General features: G+C 47.0%; 1 protein-coding gene and 1 non-coding gene across 2 annotated transcripts in view; one reads left to right on the forward strand and one right to left on the reverse strand.

Moving 5' to 3' along the window:
• Positions 1-22,004, reverse strand: part of TMEM14C (transmembrane protein 14C) — a 1,060,545-nt gene that overhangs the window by 960,397 nt on the left and 78,144 nt on the right. The window lies entirely within an intron of this gene.
• TRNAI-AAU (transfer RNA isoleucine (anticodon AAU)) lies at positions 4,029-4,102 on the forward strand. Its single transcript has one exon. It is a non-coding gene; the product is annotated as a tRNA-Ile (tRNA).

Consider the following 22,004-nt stretch of genomic DNA (forward strand, 5'->3'; position numbering starts at 1 on the left):
ACCTTTGCCCAACTCAACTCTCAGCCGGAAACTTCTCAAGGGGTCACAGGACTGAGCTCTCAAACCCTGGGCAGCAGTGAAGCATCATGAAAAGGCTGTGTGGGAACAACAGGATTCAATATCTTAAAGTTCAGGTTGCGGAAGTTGACCGGGGGTCCCTGGTCACAAGTCAATGTGTCCAAAGGGGTTCCAGAAGGTTCCAGAGAAGACTGTCTCTTTGCCTTTTCCAAACTCAAAACAACATCAGTTTCTCCTGTGGGTGACATTCCTCAAAGCCAAGAGGGAATTTCTCTCATCCACAGGCCCCATTGGGTAATAAGGGCCTGAGTGGTACAGTTCTTCAGGGACAGCACTTCATTCTCCATGGAAGGTCGCCCCATTCCTCACAGACTGTGCTTTGTTTTCCATGGATGGCCACCCCATTCCTCAAGACAATGTCTTATTATCTCTGGAAGGCCACCCCGTTTCTCACAGATGATGTTTCATTTTGCATGGATGGCCACCCCATTCCTCACAGACAATGTCTCATTCTCTATGGAAGGCTGCCCTCTTTCTCACAGACTATGTTCCATTCTCCATGAAAGGTACGTCTCATTCCTCACAGACTGTACTTCCTTCTCCGTGGAAGGCCGCCCCCTTCCTCACAGACTATGTTTCCTTCTCTATGGAAAGCTGCCCCATTCCTCACAGACTATGTCTCATTTTCCACAGAAGACCACCCCATTTCTCACAGACTATGTTTTATTCTCCATAGAAGACTGCCTCATTCCTCACAGACTATCTCATGTAGCTGCAGGTTTTGCCATTTGTGGTACTGAAAAAATAAATAAATAAATAAATAAATAATAAATAAATAAATAAATAAATAAACCCAAGTTGTTTCTCTCCGCCAACCTTTCTTCAGCGAGAAACTCTGGAAAGTACAAGCATATTTCTAATTTCTTATTGATTATGACTTTGTGCTGGTTATGGATAATAATTATATACATTTGACAAGGCTCATCCCTTATCGTTTGAACCATTAAAAAATCAATTAGTCTTTGTGGAGTAGAACTATTATCTCTATAGACTATTGGATTGTTCTTTCTTACAAGACTCTTTGATTATGTCTTCTACCAAATAATGTTGGGAATTTAATTACCTCCAAAAAAAAATGACAAAACCCTAGGAAGTATTTTACAAAATGTCATTCTTTACTTAATAAAGGGCCAGCCCCATATTTCATGTGCCGCATCCTTCTGACTGAGCCTCGTTGTTTGTAATTGTGCAGATAAAACCATCCGTCTTCTAGAACCATCTTTCGCTAAGCAAGCCCCAAAGCCTGGTCCGTCCTGCCAGTATCTGATCAGCATCTTTATAGCTTATCTGCCTTGGGGTTCAATTTTGTTTTGGATGCTTTTATAAATGAGCACAATCAGTACGAATCTGTTCTTCCAGATTGCAAAGAGAAAAATCAGGAGAACTTTAGCGATGACGATGTCACTGGAAACAAAGTACAGGCACACACGGACTCGAGGAGCAGCAGAGAGGAAATGTCAAGCTCTTTACTTTAGTAAATAAAATTTCTCTGCTTTCTTTCAGTAAAATTAGATGAATATCTTAGGGATTCCAGGTCTTGCCATCACTCTCGAACCCAAGGCTAGCAGTGTGATGAACTGGATCTCAAGCACAATTTGTTTGTTCCCAAGGAACCGTTTCCACTTAAAGGGAAGAAAGAGGGTGAACATGGCGGAAGGGACAGGCTCACCACAGGACAGTCTCTGGATGGGACGTAAGATGCATTTTCACCCTCGGAGGCGAGATTCAGCAGTTGTGTTGATCCGAGGAACTAGAGTGCAGAAAGTGTCGGCCAGGGGACATCTCAGTCATTCTCACAGCTTTGAATGTGGGTTCCTTTAGAAAAAGATTCCTGACAATATTCTGTCCTTGGAGGAGTCTTTCAAGTCCCTGAAACAAATAAAGTTCAAAGCAAAGTCTTTCCTTTCTCTATATTTACAAAAAAGAAAAAGGTCTCTATCAAATGTAGAGCCAACAAGGCACATTTTTGTATTGCAATAGAGGAAACAATTCGTAAAGAACAGGATATCCTTATGCTAGATCATGGTGACTTGTTAAAACCTCAGGAAAATGGGGAGGCCCCAGAAAAATCTGGGGGCTGATCACATGCATAAAGGAGCCACCTCAAGGCCCACATGAGGCTCTGCATTTGCACCCATGAGCATTCTTGGTGGTCATTGGAAACAAAGTGAGTTATGATAGTCATGGAGGTACCAGAGGAGAGAACACAGGAGTGGAGGAAGGCCCAGAGCATCATCACACTTCGTAGCTAATCATCTTAAACACACACATACCCTGTTTTATTGTTTTATTTATTTATTTATTTATTTATTTTTTGGTTTTGGGGCCACACCCGGCGGTGCTCAGCGGTTCCTCCTGGCTGTCTGCTCAGAAATAGCTCCTGGCAGGCATGGGGGACCCTATGGGACGCCAGGATTCGAACCAACCACCTTTGGTCCTGGATCAGCTATATACCCTGTTTTAACACCCAGAGCACACACCCTTTTTTCCTTTCTCCCCTTACCCTGTCTTCCCTAAACACAGAGGCACACACCCTGTTGTCATCCCCTCTCACACCTTACCCAACTGGCTGACACAGTCCACACCTTACTCTCCACCTTACTCTCCCCCAATATAAATATCTCTTTTCCACTGACAATAAACTGAATTACTCCCCCAAAGTGACTGGTGGGTGCCTCTTTGTGAGTCCTCTACTTGCCTGAGATCTGACCTCACCAGTGACTTCTACATCCAGCGACTCTGACCTCACCAATGACTTCTACATCTTGGATCTGGCCTTACCGGCTTCATTTACAACACCGTATGTCTCCTCTGCCTGCTCGGGGCCACTTCTCTAGAAACGTAGAAACACTAGTTAGTACTGAGTGCTTATAGAGGATTGAAGGTGTGAAACACTAGACTGAGTGTTTACCGAGGATTGAGTGTGTAAAATACTAGTCTGAACATTCATAGTTTGGGGACTGGGGAAACCTTCCTCCAACACACATGTGTGACTCTCCCTGGCAGGCATCATGGTCCAGCAGCAGGAGCAGGCCCAGGCCTTCTGGGGATGTTGACAACACAGGGCTGTGCCCTTCTACCAGCCAGGAGGGCTGCTCTGTCTTCCTCTCCACTGCCCAGTTGTAGAGACGTTGACCAGCTTGTCCCTTCTGCCCAGATCCAGGCATCACTATTCAGGATCTAGAGCTGCTCTTTCCCCCACCCACCTCCCACAAAGTGTCTGACACCCACCCTCAGTCCCTTAACCCCTAGAGCCACACGCCATAAGTGTTTACCTGCACCAAGGTGGCATTTTTTTGGTATGTTCTAATAAGCATTGTTGCATGCTAAGCACTGGAGCCAATCTCTAACCATGAGCTGCTGCCTCGTGTCCAATCTCACTGTGGCTTCCCAAGAGGACACCCCCCCAATGGGGTCATGTCTGCCCATGGGTCTCTGACCCGTCCCTCCTGATTTTTCTAACACAGAACAAATTCCAGGCAGCAGCCAAGTCTCTGCCCAAATGCTAAATGCAAATCTATTTTCTTCTCCGTTTGATTCGCTTGGCACCAGTTTCTCCATCATCTGGATGAGCATTTTGATGATCATTTCGGCAATTCACTTTGTCATCGAGATTGATTCATGGATCAAAGTGACAGGGGAATGACAAGACCCCTCCCAATGCCCAATAAAAAGCCGTGACAAGGACACTTTTGACGAGAAGATGACGATTTGCATAAATGGCCCAAAGTTCACCAGAGTTTAGCTAACGTGTCGGCTAGAAAAAGAAGGGCAAAATAGAGCAAGAGATGGAGAGAGACACAGATGTCGATGCAGAGACAGAGACACAGAGCACTGTGCAGAGACAGAGACACAAGAAAGGAGACAGTGATAGGAAGAGAGACAAAGACAGTGAGAAATTTGGGGAGATGGGGAGCACCAATGACCCAGACTGACCTTCGTTCCCTGCTGGCCAGTTAGCTCAGTTGGTTAGAGTGTGGCGCTAATAACGCCAAGGTTGTGGGTTCTATCCTCATATGGGCCACAGCTATATGCTTTCCCAGAGTGATAGCAAAGTGATATGGCATTTGCCTTGCCTGCTGCTGACCCAGGACAGACCTAAGTTCATTCCCCAGCATTCCATATGGTCCCCTGAGCCTACCAAGAGCGATTTCTGAGCACAGAGCCAGGAGTAACCTCGGAGCACTGCCAGGTGTGGCCCCCCAAACAAACAAACAAAAATAGACTTTTGTTCCCAGCTTGGGCAGGTTCAAGTGTTGAAACATCCTGACCAAGAAGCCTAGAGCGAGGGACCTCTGTCAAAGGTGCCTCAATAATAGAACCAAGGGTCACCCCAAGAAAGAAGCCATTTGCAATGTGGCAAAGATTTGGCTAAACAAGGAGACAGAAGAAGTCATATTCCTTAAAGGATGGAACTGCAAGACAAATGGAGAGAGAAACAGGTGACTAGAAAAAAAACTTTTTTTTCCACTGGAAAAATAACAACTTCAGCCCACAAGAATTGCAAAGGTGAAGAATTAAAAGATGCAACTGAATTCCCTCCTGGACAAAGAAAGAATTGATTCGTTGAACAATGCACGAGCGCTGCGGATTTTGCTAGCGCACAGAGCACGACTGACAAGGGGAGAAACTGTGAATTTTGCAGACATTTGAACTGATATTGGACTTTTGGGGAGGGAAAGGAAAAGGACATTAGTCTTGAAATCGTAAGGGAGTAAAGAGAATGAAAGAAAATAAATAAATATTAATCTACCGCTGGAACATCGAAGTGAAACCAGGAACAATGAGAGAATCGCTCAGAGGGGAAAGATAAACTACAAAGAAATGGCAATTTGACTTGTTTGTTATCAGCAATGACAGATGTGAGAGGAAGAGAAGCTTCCAGGGCTGATAGGAAATAAAGCTCTGTGGGTTTTCTAGAGAAGCCTCATTCAGGGACCCCCAGGACATCCTCTTTGGGGTCCCCAGTGAGAGGGGAGGGGACAGGACAGGGCAGGGCAGGCACCTCCCAGGCCCTTTTGGGCTGCATTTGGGGCCAACAGGCTGGAGTCAGGCATCATGGATTGGCTTGTTCCCCTTAATCACAAGAGAAAACCCAAGTAGGGGAGATAGCACAGTCGGGAGCACAGTCGGGAGCACACCCAGGTTCCACCCCCAGAATCCTAGATTGTCCCTTGAGTTCCACCAGGAGGAATTCCTGAGCACAGAGCCAGGAGTAAGCCCTGAGCATTACTGGGTGTGGTCCAAAAACAAAATCAAAGAAAACCAGGTATCTCTTCATTTTGGGGAGAGTCAGTCCAGGAGACTGTCCAGAGAGTCTCTCCCACAGCGCTTGGGGCTCGTCTATTTTTTCACTAGAACCAAGGGACAAATGTCTGCAGTGGCAAAGGATGTCAGAGCTAAATCTTTGAGTTAAAAATGAAGAAAAACAGTAAATACGATAATAAATAAATAAACAAAGGGTCAAAGGACTATTTCCATGAAGGCCACAGACTTTCAATACCAGGTCTAGTCCTCAGCATCACCTTGTCTCTGAGCACTGCTGGGAGTGACTCAGAGCACGGAGTCAAGAGTAGCCCAAACACATTATTCACTGAATGTTGCCCCAAAGTTTAAAAAAAAATAAATGAATTCTAGGGAAGGAGTGATAGCACAACATTTATCTTGCACAGGTTCAATCTCCGGCATCCCATAAGGTCCCCCAGGCACTGCCAGGAATGATTCCTGAGCACTGAGCCAGGAAGGAGTAACCCAGAGCACTGCCATTATGGTCCCAAAACCAAAAAAATATTAAATTAAATAAATGAATAAATTTACAATTAATACAAATTTTTGTGTAATATAAACAAACATATTTGTGATATAAATAAAAAAAGCCTATTACATTATCTAATGCAATTCATATCAAAAACTCGGGCCCAGGAGCCAGGGAGATATCATGAATAATCAGAGCTTGTAGATTACATGCACTAAGTGGGCCCCAGGATGGGATCTGGGGTGACATCCCCTCACTCTTATTCCAATCCCAGCATCACTTGGTGTGACCCTGCTCCTCCCCCATATTCCGGGGTCAAATTCTTTTTTTTTTTTTTTTTTTTTGGTTTTTGGGCCACACCCGTTTGACGCTCAGGGGTTACTCCTGGCTATGTGCTCAGAAATCGCCCCTGGCTTGGGGGGACCATATGGGACGCCGGGGGATCGAACCGCGGTCCTTCCTTGGCTAGCGCTTGCAAGGCAGACACCTTACCTCCAGCGCCACCTACCCGGCCCCTCAAATTCTTTATTGTCTGCACAGCCAAACCCATTTCCACAGGACTGTTGGTCCCCTGTCTACTCTCAGAGCTCTCCCCCCAATCAGCCAATACAATTAAAACGAAATGTTAAAAGACTGGAAATAATGGGGGAGAAAAAAAAGATTTACAAGCAAAACCTAATTAGTTAAGAATCTTATATGATTGTAATATCTGGTGTAGCTGCAGTGTACAATCATTGATGTGTCATTTAGTGTCAGAGGGAGGAAGAGAGGAAGCCAGTCCCATCAACACACCTCACATGGCTTACACGGCTGCTGAACAGGAGGAAAAACCCAAGTGAATTCTACACTGGGAGAATCACAATAACAAAATCATATAAATGGGAAGCCGCCACCATTTCTTTCAGAGTCAGAGGGAACTTTGTTTTGAGAATGACTTCATAAATATTGATCCCTTCTAATTTTTCCATAACAAAATAGTCATGATCTTCACTGAAGCTCATTATGGACTCGCCGTAAAAATACATACTAATGCCAAAGTCTTGGGTGTGTTTGTGGGACACCTGCCCTGTCCCAGAGGTCATAGATGAAGAAAAGCAATGACACAGAGAACATTTATGTTGACAAAAAATAAATAAATAAATAAAACCAGCCACATAATAGAAATGAAAGTCCCGTGCTTGAGAGAATTTAAACAGGCATTAAAATAGAATTTAAGCAACTCATCAGCTTAAACAGAAAACATTAGTGGAAATTACAAAACACTCAAACTGAAATTTAAAAGAACAATATAGAGAGTGTTTATGCTTGAGACTGGAGAGCGAAGACTCATGTCTTGCATGTGGGTAGTGGGGAACCCCATAGGGTCCCCAAACCTCACTAGGAGTGATCCCTGAGAGCAGAGCCAAAAGTAAGCCCTGAGCACCAAACAACCCTAAAAGGTTTGCAATGTAGCTGAAAGCATAAGGGTGCATTTGGGACTTTAAAAGGATTTACTGAAGCATGGGGTAAATAATGATAACAGATGAAATGGAGTCATAAAAATTCCTCTTGGAAGAGCTAGGAAATGAATAAAGGTAAAATAGAAATCATTCAGACCCACATAATAAATACAGAATTCAGAGTTTCAAAGAACAGAATAGGAAACTCCCTAAGGAAGTCTTTTCTGTAAACACCAGACAAGGAGAGAAAAACCTTTGAACTCACTCTCCATAATGCCAGATATGCCAAAGTTCAGAGCATGACATGAACTAGTCTGCGATAGCAGTGAACAGACCATGTCTACACCTGCTCCTAGAGTGTGTGCCAAGAGACTGGCCTCAGAAACCAGAAACTGATCTTCACAGCAGGCCAGCAATAAAAATTCACTCTTTTCTCTGAATGGAATGTAAACCAGGCCATGATAGATTATGGGTACACCAGTCCATGCAGCAGAAGGCTGTAAGAGGAGGAGGCGGATCAAGGCCCCACCCTGCAGAAGCCATGCCTGCTGCCTCCATCCCTCAGAATCGCTGCTTTGCCAATGGCCCTGCCTCACCACCCCTCGACCATTCTCTTCGGGGACACCAATCTGGCCAAGTCTCCAGGTATGTCAGAATTCGGGCTGATATCGCTAGGGCTTTTTGGAACAAGGGCAGGCACCCTCCCTCCCCATCATATCTCCTTCCAGGAGGCCTGGCAGCTGAGAGCATGTCCCTAGAATTTGGAGTGTCAGTAATAACGCTTTGAACTTCTGAACAACTTCATTTGTTGGATGCTGTCATCCTTATAGGGACACACCAAAATAACAGACTGGATAACTGACAGCAAACGCTTATGAAACCCTCTGCCGTTGTATTATTGACTTGACTGAAGATAAAATAATTCTCACAAATTTGCTTGCCACTGTTTTTTCATTTTCTTTCTTTTTTAAATCGTATGTCTCCTACTCCTTTTTCTTTTTTATTTCATTGGTGATAAACTAATTCTCATTCCTCAAAAAAGGAGGGAGGGAGGGAGGGAGGGAGGGAGGAGGAAGGAAGGAAGGAAGGAAGGAAGGAAGGAAGGAAGGAAGGAAGGAAGGAAGGAAGGAAGGAAGGAAGGAAGGAAGGAAGGAAGGAAGGAAGGGAGGGAGGGAGGGAGGGAGGGAGGGAGGGAGGGGGGGAGGGAGGGAGGGAGGAGGGAGGGAGAGGGAGAGAAGGGAGAGAGAGAGAGAAGAGAAAGAAAGAAGAGAGAGAAAGAAAGAAGAAAGAAAGAAAGAAAGAAAGAAAGAAAGAAAGAAAGAAAGAAAGAAAGAAAGAAAGAAAGAAAGAAAGAAAGAAAGAAAGAAAGAAAGAAAGAAAGAAAGAAAGAAAGAAAGAAAGAAAGAAAGAAAGAAAGAAAGAAAGAAAGAAAGAAAGAAAGAAAGAAAGAAAGAAGAAAGAAAGAAAGAAAGAAAGAAAGAAAGAAAGAAAGAAAGAAAGAAAGAAAGAAAGAAAGAAAGAAAGAAAGAAAGAAAGAAAGAAAGAAAGAAAGAAAGAAAGAAAGAAAGAAAGAAAGAAAGAAAGAAAGAAGAAAGAAAAAGAGAGAAAGAAAAAGAGAGAAAGAAATAGAGAAAGGCAGAGAGAGAGAGACCAGAGACTGGCTCTCAGCCCTGGGTTGTATCCTTATTCCCCATTGGCACAGTTGGTTCCGTCTGTCCTACTTGTGGTTTCCTGGGTGAACTTGGCCATCCCTCAGCCCCCTGGGTCTGAGTTACTCCACAGAACAGCATCATCACTGGCATGGTCCTGCTGACAGGGAAGGTCATCTTGAAGCTGTCCATTTGCCCTCACCCTTGCTAATGCTGTCTTGTTTTGGTGGACTGAGAGCAAATATTAGCTAAAGCAAATTCTCAAGGATAAACACATCCCACAGTTGGCAATGCTGGTGGTTTTTTCCTCCCTTTTCTTTTGTTTTTCTAGCACAAACCCGAGTTTCCCTGGAGGTCATCAGGGCAGCTGTTGACCAGCTTCCCCCAGTGAACTCTAGGGATGTCCCAGCATGGTGGGGGCAGATGCCAGAGCTGTGTTCCCCAGGTCTGGGCTACAGAGGATTGCTGGGAGCCCACAGTTGCCCAGTTGCAAATCCAAGATACAGAAGGGTAGGACCCTGACTGCCCAAATACCATCCTCTTCCTGCACTCCTGCCCAGAATCACCACAGCTCATCCCCTCCCTCGTGGGGCCTGAAGCTACACGTGGATTCTCAGGGAGTTGGTAAAGACTTGATCATGGCCTCTCTATGAAAGGGCCTCGTTCCCACAGGACCCCTACATCCTGGCCCCCATATGAAAGGGGTTGCCATCCTCTCTCCCAGCACCAGCTGCCTGTGCCTTTATTCTCTCCTTGCTGGATATTTCCGAGTCCAGAGAAGGATAAAGAACATCAAAGACAATTTGCTGATCCACGGATGCACTGGAGAGTATTATACTGAGTGAAATGAGTCAGAGGGAGAGTACTGGACATAGAGTGATGGCACTCATTTATGGGATATAAAATCAAAGATAATGTGGTAATAATATCCAAAGAGAACAGAGACAGGGCTGAGAGGACCGTCCGTGGGAGGAAGCTTATCATAAAGAGCTGGGAGTGCAGTGAGGCAGGGAAGGGAGCACTGTGACAGTGAGAGATGGAAATGCAGCGGATATTCTGAAGACCCCACAGCAGCAGTCAGCAGAATGACCTGCCACTTCCTCCTGGCAAGCAGATATGGCCCAGTCACAGATAGCAAAAAAAAGATGGAAGACACTAGAATGACATTTGCAATTGGAGTTAAGGCCAGGGGAAAAAAGTCGGACCCATGTCCTGTTGCATGTGAAGTGAGGCATTTCCACACTGAAGATCCCTCCATGTCTGCTAATGCCTGAACCCTGGGTGGAGTCGAGCTGTGGACATACCAGGACTTCAGGCCTGCTTCTGTCCTTTCCTCATGGCTACCACCCTGGCTGAGCCCCTTCATGGACTTTCCCCAGCTGAGAACACCAGTCTCAGGGGCATGTCTGGGGTCCTTGCTTTGGAGACACGGTCAGTTTTCCGGATCCTTGCAGGCTGGGACTTGTGGTTACTATGGGTGCTGGGTTGCCATCCCCCCTGTGTCCTTCCCTTTGTAGGTCCTACAAGGCCCCAGCACTGCCATTTTCCCAGACTCCTCAGCATGGTTTCAGCGACCAGCCTGGAACCGAGCTTGGTTTGAGATTAAAAGCGATTCCCTCTAATTATTCTTGATGGCTGCTGCGCTGAAGTTTACTTTTTGTTGGTTATTTCAAGAGACTGTTAAAAGGAGCTGAGTGACTTCATCCTAATCCTCTGATTGGTTCTATTATTAGGCCGGAGGAAGCCCGGGGCCTTTTGGCCTGCATGAACCATCTTGAACAATTTTTTAAACACTCTGGGTTTGGCAAAACCTATTTTGCCAAGAACATTACCCCTTAATTTTTAACAACCATGCGCATCTTAAGGAAAATTGAAGCCATGTGTTCCTAATTCCTCTGCACTAAACACATCAAAATGTTTTGTAAGACCCTCCGGATTTCCAAGAAGTCCTCTCGGCCTCCCTTATAAGAACTTTTAAGTTATTTTCTTTCAGAACAGGAAGTTCCTTCTACCGAGGATGAAGTTATTTAGACACTAGCCGTGGCAAGAAAGTCATGAGCTATCTGGACATATTTTTCAGTTCCCTTAGGAAAGATAGCCGGCACATACAAAGAAAAATAAATAAATAAAAAACAGGAGAGTCCAAGTAAAAAGCAATTTGGAATATACCTTGGCTGGTCCTGAAGGAAGCTTTGCTATAGACAAGACACTTACTTTAAGCAGCTTATTTTAGTACCTGTTTCCAGAATTTCTCGAATTACCTCTTTCCAAAAGACTGAAACATATTCATCTGATATTATCATTTAATTTTTCTACCTCTAATCACTCAAGAGAAATAGGAAGAGGAGGAACCGGAGCGATAGCACAGCTGAAAAGACATTTGCCTTGCATGTGCCAGGTATGATCCTCGGCATCCCATAGAGGCCCCTGAGCCTTCCAGGAGTGATTCCTGAGTGCAGAACCAGGAGTAACCCCTGAGTGTCACGATATGTGTAGCCCAAAAACAAAATTAAACAAAAGAAGTCGGAGTGTTGGCCACCCATATGGTGTGACAATTCTTGTGAGTGTGTTTGCATGTCACACTCATCTCTATAAGTGTGTTCACATGTGTTTGTGTAGCTGGATACATATTTGTGTGATTGTATAAACATGCAGCTGTGCATGTATGCAGGTGTGTGTGTTGTATGCATGTGTGTGTGTGTGTTCCTAGCTCTTCCCATTGGCTCTCATGGAAGGTAGGGAAGATTTCCTCAAGAGCAGAAAAGTGAAGAGCAAGGTTTGCCTCCCAGAGTGGTTTGGCCTCAGGTCATGGAAATAAGTGCATGAATAACTGTGACCACATCTGCCAGATGCTCCAGGCTAAGGACATGGCTGGAAATGGTGAGTGACATGAAGAGACAGAGCCCAGGATCAACCATATAGAAGGCAGCTGGTGAGGAAGGCACTGGGGACAGCGGGACTGGGGAAACTGATGGGAAGGAAGAACCAAAGTCGTAGATGGGCAGCCAATGGGTTCAAGGGCCACCTGGTTCATCCCCTCAGACCCCAGGGAATAACCTTGCTTGGATATTAGACCAGAAACACAGTCATCGTGAGGGGCAAAGCATGTGACCATGAGGCGATTAATGATAGCAGAAGATGGGTACAATTGTGAACCATCGTGTAGGACACTGAGGACACCCAAACTGGAGACCTTCAAACATGCATCTCTTTCCAGTAAAGGGAAGTAAGTTGAAGCACCTTCTCCCACTGCCCATGTCCCAGCCACCAAACAGGAAACACCAGACCAAGGGGCGAACACAGAAGGTGCCAAGTTTTCAAACCATCTCAATGGCCCCAAAGATTTTCAAAGTCAGAAGATCAAAAGGCCAAAGACCGTCCCTTTACAGAACTGCCATGTGTCTCTGCCCCGCCTCAATGAAGGTCATGTGCATCCTGTGTCTTAGATCTTAGGTGTGTCCCTGTGGGCTTTCCACTGGTGACCTCTCCAGTTGTTGCTGATGTCCTAAGAAGATTTTGTGTCTGTCCCTTCACAGCTCCCTGTCAAACCACCATCCTGAAATGAGAAAGGAGGGGAGAGTCCCAGAAAGTCCAGGGAGCCCAGCCTGCAGGAATGTTAGGGTGTGATGTCCTGTGTCCTATGACCCATGAGAAGGACCATGTGGTCTTTCTTGAGACTCCAACTGGAAAGCACAGCAAGTCCCTGAGCGAGTTTCCCAACCCTACAGACTCACAGATGGAGATTGTGATTGCACCTCTGGGTGTCCAGGGTTCTGTGGGGTCAGTGGACACAGTGACTGGTGGAGACAGTGCTGAGGACAGCAGAGCCACCCCCAGGGCTTTCTGGGAAGTCGACCTTGAGGCTTTAGACTGGCCTCACCTCAGGTTTTGAATCTAATGCCCAAACAATGGGTGATGTTCCCAGGCCAGTCCGTGACTGGTTGTGTGATGTCCTTCATGCGGAGCCCCTGCAGGAAAATGCTGATAAATCGTTTCTCCAGAGACCTGGGGATGCTGAGTCCCATCCATTCCTTGGGGTGTGGGGACAGTCACAAATGTCTGCCCCAGAGGCAGGCCAGGGGTGGGGGGGACAGAAGGGAAACTGGGGATATTGCTGGCAGGAAATGTGCCCTCATAAAGGATGCTGGACATTGTATGATGGAAACTCAACCATGAACGACTTTGGAAGTGTGAAAGAAAAAAAACAACTGTGTTATGAACAACCCTGTAACTACAGAGTTTAAATAGGTAATTTTTTTAAATGCTCCTGGCCTGAAGGTTCCTTCTTTCAGCCACAGCTCCTGGTGAGGGCTGGAGCGGAGGCGGCTGAGAGAGGTAAAGTATGGCCTAAAGCCTCTCTCCCCACATGGTCAGGATAAGGGTTGGGGTGTGTGTGTGTGTGTGTGTGTGTGTGTGTGTGTGTGTGTGTGTGTGTGTGTGTGAGTGTCTGTGTGTGTGTTTGTGCGCACGCACATACTCATGAAGGAGAGAGGGTGGACAAGGGAAGAGGACAGAAGGAAGAGAAGAAGGGAGGGAGAGGGAAGAGAGCTCAAAGAAAAGGAAACAGTAAACTTGAGTTTTTTAATCATGTTTAAAATAAAATCACAAATCATGGGCCGGAGAGATAGCATGGAGGTAAGGTGTTTGCCTTTCATGCAGAAGGTCATCGGTTCGAATCCCGGCGTCCCATATGGTCCCCTGTGCCTGCCAGGAGCAATTTCTGAGCATGGAGCCAGGAGTAACCCCTGAGCACTGCCGGGTGTGACCCAAAAACCACAAAAAAAAATAAAAATAAAAAAAAAAATAAAATCACAAATCAAACCACCTCAAATGATAGAATATTTTGTGGGAAAGGAGAGGAGAGGAGAGGAGAGGAGAGGAGAGGAGAGGAGAGGAGAGGAGAGGAGAGGAGAGGAGAGGAGAGGAGAGGAGAGGAGAGGAGAGGAGAGGAGAGGAGAGGAGAGGAGAGGAGAGGAGAGGAAAGGAAAGGAAAGGAAAGGAAAGGAAAGGAAAGGAAAGGAAAGGAAAGGAAAGGAAAGGAAAGGAAAGGAAAGGAAAGGAAAGGAAAGGAAAGGAAAGGAAAGGAAAGGAAAGGAAAGGAAAGGAAAGGAAAGGAAAGGAAAGGAAAGGAAAGGAAAGGAAAGGAAAGGAAAGGAAAGGAAAGGAAAGGAAAGGAAAGGAAAGGAAAGGAAAGGAAAGGAAAGGAAAGGAAAAAGAAAAGGAAAGAAAAGGGAAAATGAAAAGAATAAAAAAGAAAAGAAAGAATACATGAATACACTGCACTCCAAATTCTCAGAAGTTATTTTTCACAACTCCAAACCAGAAAACTTCCTTTTTAAGTTGAGTCCATGTGATTGTTGGCATCACCCTCTAAGGAGTGTGCGAAGGGCAGGGCCGAAGAAGGAAGGAGCGTGTCCCCTTAACACTGGGGCAGATCCAGAAGCGCTTCCAGCCTGGACAGGAACCATCTGTGTCGGTCCTGGCCATGAGGGGGGCTGGTGAGGTACAAGCAGCAGCCTCCCTGACTCGAGAGGGGCCATTTCTGCACAGGAACTCGTCAAGCACATCTGATGGCAGCTCTGGCAGGACCCTCTTCCCTCTCCCTCTACTTTTCCTTCTTGTCCCCCCTCCCTCTCATCATTATCTTCACCCTCCTCTTCATCTCCACCCCCTTCTCCAAGTTAGGCAGAGCCAAGACCACCCGGGCCCACAGCCAACACCTCCAGATGGGCCCAGGAAGTCTCAGCCCTGAGCAGGCCCCAGAATGGGGAGGTAAGCCTGGAGCTGCTCACAGGTGCCGAAGGAACTTTTCCCTCAGAGTCCAGCCCGGTAGGCCACTAAAGATGTGTAGCTGGAGCTGCGTGCTGGCCTCACTGACCCAGAAGTCACCATGGGTCTTCGAAGGCCGATCAGACTGCGAAGGATAGCAGGGCCTGGGGCAGAGGGCTGCTGCCAACACCCATGGGCATGTAGGAGCAGGAAACTGGTGCTGCCCACGTCAGGTATCCTGGGGTGATTCTCTGGTCCACTCTTCTTTGAAGACAGAACAAACTGGGAATGAACCCATCCTTCTGTCTGTCCCAACTCTCCATCCCATCCCTCTGTCCCGTCCCTCTGTCCCATTCTCTGATCTGACCCTCCATCCTGCCCCTCTGTTCCATCTTTCTTGTCCCGTCCCTCCGTTCCATCCATCATTACCTTCCTTCTGTTCCATCCCTCTGATCTGTCCCTCCATCCAGCCCTTTGTCTGTCCCTCCATCCAGTCCCTCTGTCCCGTTCCTCTTATCTGGTCCTCCATTCCGTCCCTCTGTCCCATCCTGAGCTCAGGCAACACTGTGGATCCCCAGGTTTCTGTCTGTGAACTTCTGTCACCCGGTTCATATGAAACATGCTTCCTTGCCATCACAGCATCTCCCCCACGACCACCTCCAGTCCCCAGATCCGCACAAAGTTGCTTGGTATTAAAACAAGATTTTAAGTACATGTTTCTCCAAAAACCAGATGGAGGAATCAAGACCAGCGAACGCCTCTTTGTTTTTATTTTTATGTTTGTGAACGTGGCAGAATCACTTCACAAATCACTTCCAGGCCTCGAACCCCATGAGTTTGTCCCCCACCCCATGCCCGCCGTCTGCCTGTGCATGGCCCACTACCTCCCTTTTCTGTCCTAAAAATAGACCATGACCGGCTTATTTTGTGAAACTAGTCCAGAAGTTTCTTGGACACAGAGTGGTGGATGGAAATGTTTAATAACCACTGACTGACTCTGTGCAAAGTCCTTGAGTTTGTTGGGGACTTGGTGGCTCCAGCAGAGACTTTGCAGCAGTGAGAAAGAGGCAGATCCTGGCTGTAAGCTCCCAGAAAGAGGGTCTTGTCTCCTACACAGCACACTCAGGCCCTTGGGCTCTGGGTACCAGGGGGCCTGGGACAGAATTAATCCCTAATACTGTGCACGTGTGGGTGGGTAGATGCAGGAAGGCAAGAGGCCTTTGGTTTTGGTGAAACCGGCAATGCCATGAAGCTGAAGAGAAACAGAAAGTGCTAATCATGGCCCATCACACTCACAAAGACCAAACATAAATAAAAATAAAGCAACATGGATGCAGAAAGAAATTTCAAAATTTGGGTGTGTGTGTCAAACATTCAAGAGTACCACCATTTTGTTTGTTTGTTTTGTTTCGGGGTCACACCTCGAAGTGCTCAGGGGTTACTCCTGACTCTGTGCTCAGAAATCCCTCTTGGCAGGCTCAGGGGACCTCCTGGAATGCTGGGGATTGAACCAGGGTCAACAGCGTGCAAAGCAAGTGCCCTCCCTGCTGTGCTATCGCTCTGGTCTCGCCACTTTTTTTTTTTTTCCCAAGAAAATAGCTGGTGAGCCGAAGCAGTGTTCCACATCCAAATGTGGGCGGGATAGGGCCCTGGTCCCAAAACGTCACTGTGCTGAGAAGAAAAGTGATGGTGCTGAGGTGGGAGGGAAAGGAATGAAGTTCTCAAGGGTTGACTCAGAAGAAGGAAGCGTGACTGACTGGTGACAAGCAGAGATGAGAGGTTTCCTAGTCCTGAGGGAAACCGAATTATCCAAACAAGCACAAGTTAAATCCTCAGAGTCTATTGGTTGAACTTTAAAGCAATGCTGATGCCCTGCATTAATCTCCAGCATCTCAGAGGGTCTCCTGAGCACTGTCAGAAGAGATTCCTGAGCACAGAGCCAGGAGTAAGTCCTGAGCATTGCCGGATGTGGCCCTAACACAAGCAAACAAAACAGAACAAAAAATCTAAGGCCACCAAACTTTATTTTTTATCTAAACACCCTGGTTACAAGGTTGTTCATAATACAGGGTTTTTTTTCCACATAGTCATAAAATCTACAACCAGGGCACATTTCCCAAACTCCTACAGGGCAGGAAGGAACGAACTAGAACTCTGGGCTCTTGTTCCAGCACAGGACAAGAAAGCTAGAAGAAAGAAGGTACCAGAGGCAGCACAGAGACACCCTCCAGCCTGGATGAGAAAGTTCCAGAACCTAAAATTGGGTTCTAGACCAGCAACAGCCTTGGTGAGTTTGACTCCATTCCCAGCTCTGGACCCCTGTGGACCTGGGCGGCCATGTTGTCATGCTGCTTCCTGGGCTGCCTCCACCCACCCTCACCTCCTCCTGCCCATCCTAACTGAGGCTATTGGTCTGAATGTGGGGAAGGACGCTGGGCAAGAAACACCCAGATTGAGTCCTGACTCTCCTTCCCCAACATTGGGCCTTGGGTGACTCCAGGTGTCAGAGGCAGTGAGAAGAGGTCACAAAAAATATTATTTAAGGAGTTGGAGTGACAGCACATCAGTAGGGCTTTTGTCTTGCATGCAGCTGATCCAGGATGGACCTGGGTTCAATCCCTAGCATCCCATATGATCCCCCAAGCCAGGAGTGATTTATCAGTGCATAGTCAGGAGTATCCCCTAAGCGTACCGAGTGTAGCCCAAAACCAAAATATATATTATTTTTAAAAAAATGAGGTGACAAGGTGCAGACTGTCTCTGGAGCCAGGAGAAATTTGTTCCAGCTCACAGGGCTGTACCCCATGACATCAATGGTGCAGAATTATGGAAGTTTTTGAATACATACATTAACATTTCAAAACGGGAGCAAACCAGTAAATTACAGATTACCAGACATGGAATCTGTTCAAAAGCCCCGGTGAGTGAGCAAGCCTGTATTTAAAATTATTAGAAATGAAAGCAATTTACCCATTCCGAGTAATTTATGTTTTATGTAAACGGATTCACCAAATCACCTTCTAGAATTACAGTCCAAGTTTGTTGAAGACTAATAGACCCTTTTCCCCCCACCGAAAATTACTATTTTGTTTTTCCCCCTGGGCTTTGCTCCTTTCTCTGTGAATCCTAATATTTATTTTGTGTTTCGCTATTTAAACGCCTTTTCACCTGCAGGGATAGTTCTCGGCCACTGAACAGTCTCTGAGACCTTGAGGTCAACCGTTCTCTCTCGAGAAATGATGGAAAGGCGCCTACAGACAAACGATCACAGCTCATTTTGGTGGCCCATTGAGGATTCTAGAATCATTAAAGGGTTAATAATTCCTATAACCTCTAGGGGAATCCTCCTAACAGCACGATGAAATGAATAGTTAGCCCCATTTTTCTGCAGTGAAAAGGATGCCCCCAAGAGGATAAATTATTTCTCAGTCTTGTATAAAACATAAGCATTGGGTTCCTAACTGAATCTTCCCCCTCTGAATTCTGGTTACCTCCAGGGGTTCGGGTGGGTCCTTATTGATTATCCACAAACCATATGGATATGGTATAAGGAAGCGATGAAATGTTGTGAGATTCCCAGGATCTCCAAGTCTCTGTGACTAGATCAGAGAACTGCTCAGCCTCCACAATAAGCATCCACAGTCCCATTTGCCTTGACATTCGGTGGTGTCTCTCCCCTTTCAACACTGTCTACTTGTCACCATCCGTCCACCTGACCTCATCTTCCCAGTTGTTCGTGCCCATGGCGGCGGGTCCCAGACATGAATCTGTCCTCTGCCCTCCTCCCAGGGTGACAATGTTCCCACTTGAAGCGAGGGTAATACAGGCCCAGAGACCCAGCTCAGTTCATTAGCCAAGAACCAGCTTGGGGCATTTTCAACACCAGCTACACAGAGCTGTGATGAGTGATCACCAAACATGAGTCCATTGGCAAAGCCAAGCTGGGTTCCCCCCAGGAAAGGCAGTGAAATGCGGCCACAGGCCTCAATGTCCAGCGAGCACTGCCACCATCCTGGTGTGTGAGGTTGACCTGGTACATGAGGACATGATGGTCACTCAGGGGAGCCAGAGACAGTGCCCTCCCAGAACAGGGGCTGGCAGAGAGCCCACCTCGCGGGCATGGTGATGCCCGACTGAAGTTGGCATCCGCATATGCTGCCAGACATTAAATAAATGACCATTAGATGATAAATACCATCAACCCAATGGTCCTAAAACGCCAGTTGACAAAGAGGCATCTGGCTTATATGAGCCACAAGTGGGATCTGTGAAGATATTGTTACATGGTGGCTTGGTGGATTTGTCAGAGGTTCAAAGTCTTCGGCATGTACTTTTGAATGTTGAGTTTGTTGTTTGTAAAAATCACCCCACCTGCCTTATCTTCAACCCCAGGTGAAGGAGTCTGAAATAATCCAAACCAGGCCGAGGGTGAAACATCTATATTCTGGCAGTCTTCTACCTCGTATCTCCATCCAGCTGCCTGCCAGAACTGCCATTTTATTGAGTTCAGAGACCGCCTCTGGGTGAGGCAGTAAGGACAGAAGCTCAGGCTATCCTGAGCCAGTCCCACCCAGGTTTACAAGTAAGATAGTCTCTGTTTTGGGGGGTAAATACAAGTTGTAAACTAACATACAAAGAAATCAGAGATAATCTTTGTAACCTAATGTACCTTTCTTTGCCTTTTATCTGTTGAGCAGATCCTGCCACAGTAAATTCTTAACCTGTGGAAGGGGCCATCATGGGAAGACATCACAGCACACATGAGGTACCTGGGAACTGAGACTTGAAGATCGCTTGGAAAGATAAGTCAATTGGCAGAAGTGCTTCCGAGAAACCTGACAATATGAACCAGTCAAAGCATCTCATTCATCTCTTTGGCAAAGGGAAATACCAAGTCTTGGCCACAGTTCCCCGCAGAGACTTCCCAGTGTGTTGAGTCCACAGATGCCTCCAATGAGGACAAGGACTATGGTGACCATGTCTGTCCAATGGCTCTGAAGAGCCAGTTCTGGTGTAAGGCTGATTTGTGATGTGCAAGAACACTGTATGTGGTGTGGGCCGGAGATGGCACAGTGAGGTGGACAGGGCATGTGTGTCTTGCACACAGGAGAAACTGAGTCAATCCTCAGCGCTGCATAGAGTCCTCAGGCACTTCCAGGAAAGACCCCTGAGCACAAAGCCAAGAGTAATTTGTGAGGCCCCTCAGTGTAGATCTGAATGCAAATGAATGAATGAATGAATGAAAAAACTAACATGAATGAACATATGAATGAATGAATGAATGAATGAATGAATGCTTGTGGCTAAAGCACCCCTGGTGGCAGGTCTCAGGCTGGTTCTGACAAACCAACAGAAAGAGGACACTCGTCTGGGGGTTCCCACACAGCACCCTCTCCCTGGGCATCATTATCTCTCAGTGCCCCCTGAAAGTTTTCCTCCCTCTTGGAAAAGGGGGTGTTGTCTGCATCATGTGTGGCACCCAGAATCAGGGTGTCTGTGCCCTGCTGCCCCCCCCCCCAGAGTCTCACCTTCTCCCAGCTTCTGGCTATTGATCCCCTAAACACGCCATAGACTTTCTCCACTGATCCTAGATCCTGACTCTGGGATAGTGAGGGGGGGTCCTCACATATCTCTAAGCCACCATCTTCTCCTTTATGGGTGCCCCTCAATGCTAGAGAGAGAAAGGGGTTTAGGCATCTGCCCTGCATGCAGCCCAGGGCAAAGGTGCTGAGTCGAAGGAAAACAGCCCACATTGGTCAAGACAAGGCATTTCTGCAGGAGCCCACGGAATGCTCCCAAGCTGGCTTTTCTGCTTTGGGCTTTGGGGTGAGATGAGGGGTTAGCACCCCTTTGGCTCCAGCACCAGAAGCCATTCTGGTTCTATGTCCATAGTTCTGCTCCCAACAGTGCTCAAGGGACCGCAAGGTGCCAGGGATCCAGGCCAGGTCTCCTGCCCTCAATTCTTGTGCCCGCCCATTGGCACCTTTGCTACGGCTGACAGCTCTGGGCCTCTGAATGTCCCCCAGAATCTCTGAGACATGGGACACAGACAAAAGACCTCTCATGCAGGTACTGAGCACAAGAACTCAGGTTCATCATCGTCAGTAGCTTCAGAACCATACAGGGGGGCAGAGATATGACATCAGGATTCATCATTGTAAATCTATCCATTTCTGCCCACGTTCTCGTCTCCCAAGGGGGCCCCGTTTTACACCCACAGAACCGGTTTTTCTGAAGTACCGGCATAAAAGTCACCCCAGATTAAATCAGCCCAGGATCACCTGGTGGGTAACCGGCCCAGTGAGTTAATTAAACGATTCTTTGTTGCTGGTTCTGGATGCCCTGTTTTCGGTTAATTGAAGACTTTCCTTAAAACTATGCAAGTAGCCAGCAAAAGTGCATTTATGTATGTAATAGAAATGGTTGCAATATATCATGAAGGCACTCCGGGGCATGTTTTATTGGCTCATTAATACAGCGCATGCCTTAGGTACATCCAACCACTCGGGGCCTATATTAATGGACCAATAAAATGTACCCGGGAGTGCCTTAATACTACCCTAATATGGCTAAGTTTAAATTAATTTTTGCAGGCTTATCTTTTGAAAATCGTTTTTTCCCTCCTTGGGAAGAAAAAGCCCAGAGTCAGAAGGAAGCAGTGGGTGGGACAGAGCAAACCTTTCGGTTTCTCTGGTCCCTCCAGCATCCTAACCTTCCATTTCTGACCCCCTGCATCCTGTAACTAGGACGGACGTTCCAGGCCTCATCCGGACCATCATCCCAATAAGACTCAAGAACGACCTCAGGAAAGAAGTGGGAAAAGTCTCCGAGGAGTCACAGGCCCGAGCACTGTGGACAGCCACCCCGGGAGCCTCTGTCACCTTTCCCCCACTTGGCTCACTCGGAACAGGCTTCCCCCTGCCTACAGGAGCAGCTGGTTTCACTGGAGGGACTGAGGAATGATGCCCATCATCCCCAGACAAGGTGCCCCTCCTGGATGCCCCTTTCTGCCTCTCACACGATCTGAGTTTAACTTGAGACCAAGAATGGACCCTCTTGGCACAGGGTGGGAGCAGGAGGGAGAGGAGTAAAGAAAGGAGGAGGGTGAGGAGGATGAGGAGGGAGGAGGAGAGCTGTGCATCCTGCCGACCTTCTGTCCATCTTCCCCTCGCCTTCCTCGACAAGAGGAAACTGTTTGACGTGTCTGACCATAGTGAGAGATTTCCACCTGTCTGCAGCTGCTCTAAGCAGCTATTTCCCATGACCTGGTAGTGGCTCGAACCCCAGGCTGCAGAAGCAGGGTGACTGCCAGCA

This window comes from Suncus etruscus, chromosome 18 (genome assembly GCF_024139225.1).
Source record: "Suncus etruscus isolate mSunEtr1 chromosome 18, mSunEtr1.pri.cur, whole genome shotgun sequence".
Taxonomy (NCBI): domain Eukaryota; kingdom Metazoa; phylum Chordata; class Mammalia; order Eulipotyphla; family Soricidae; genus Suncus; species Suncus etruscus.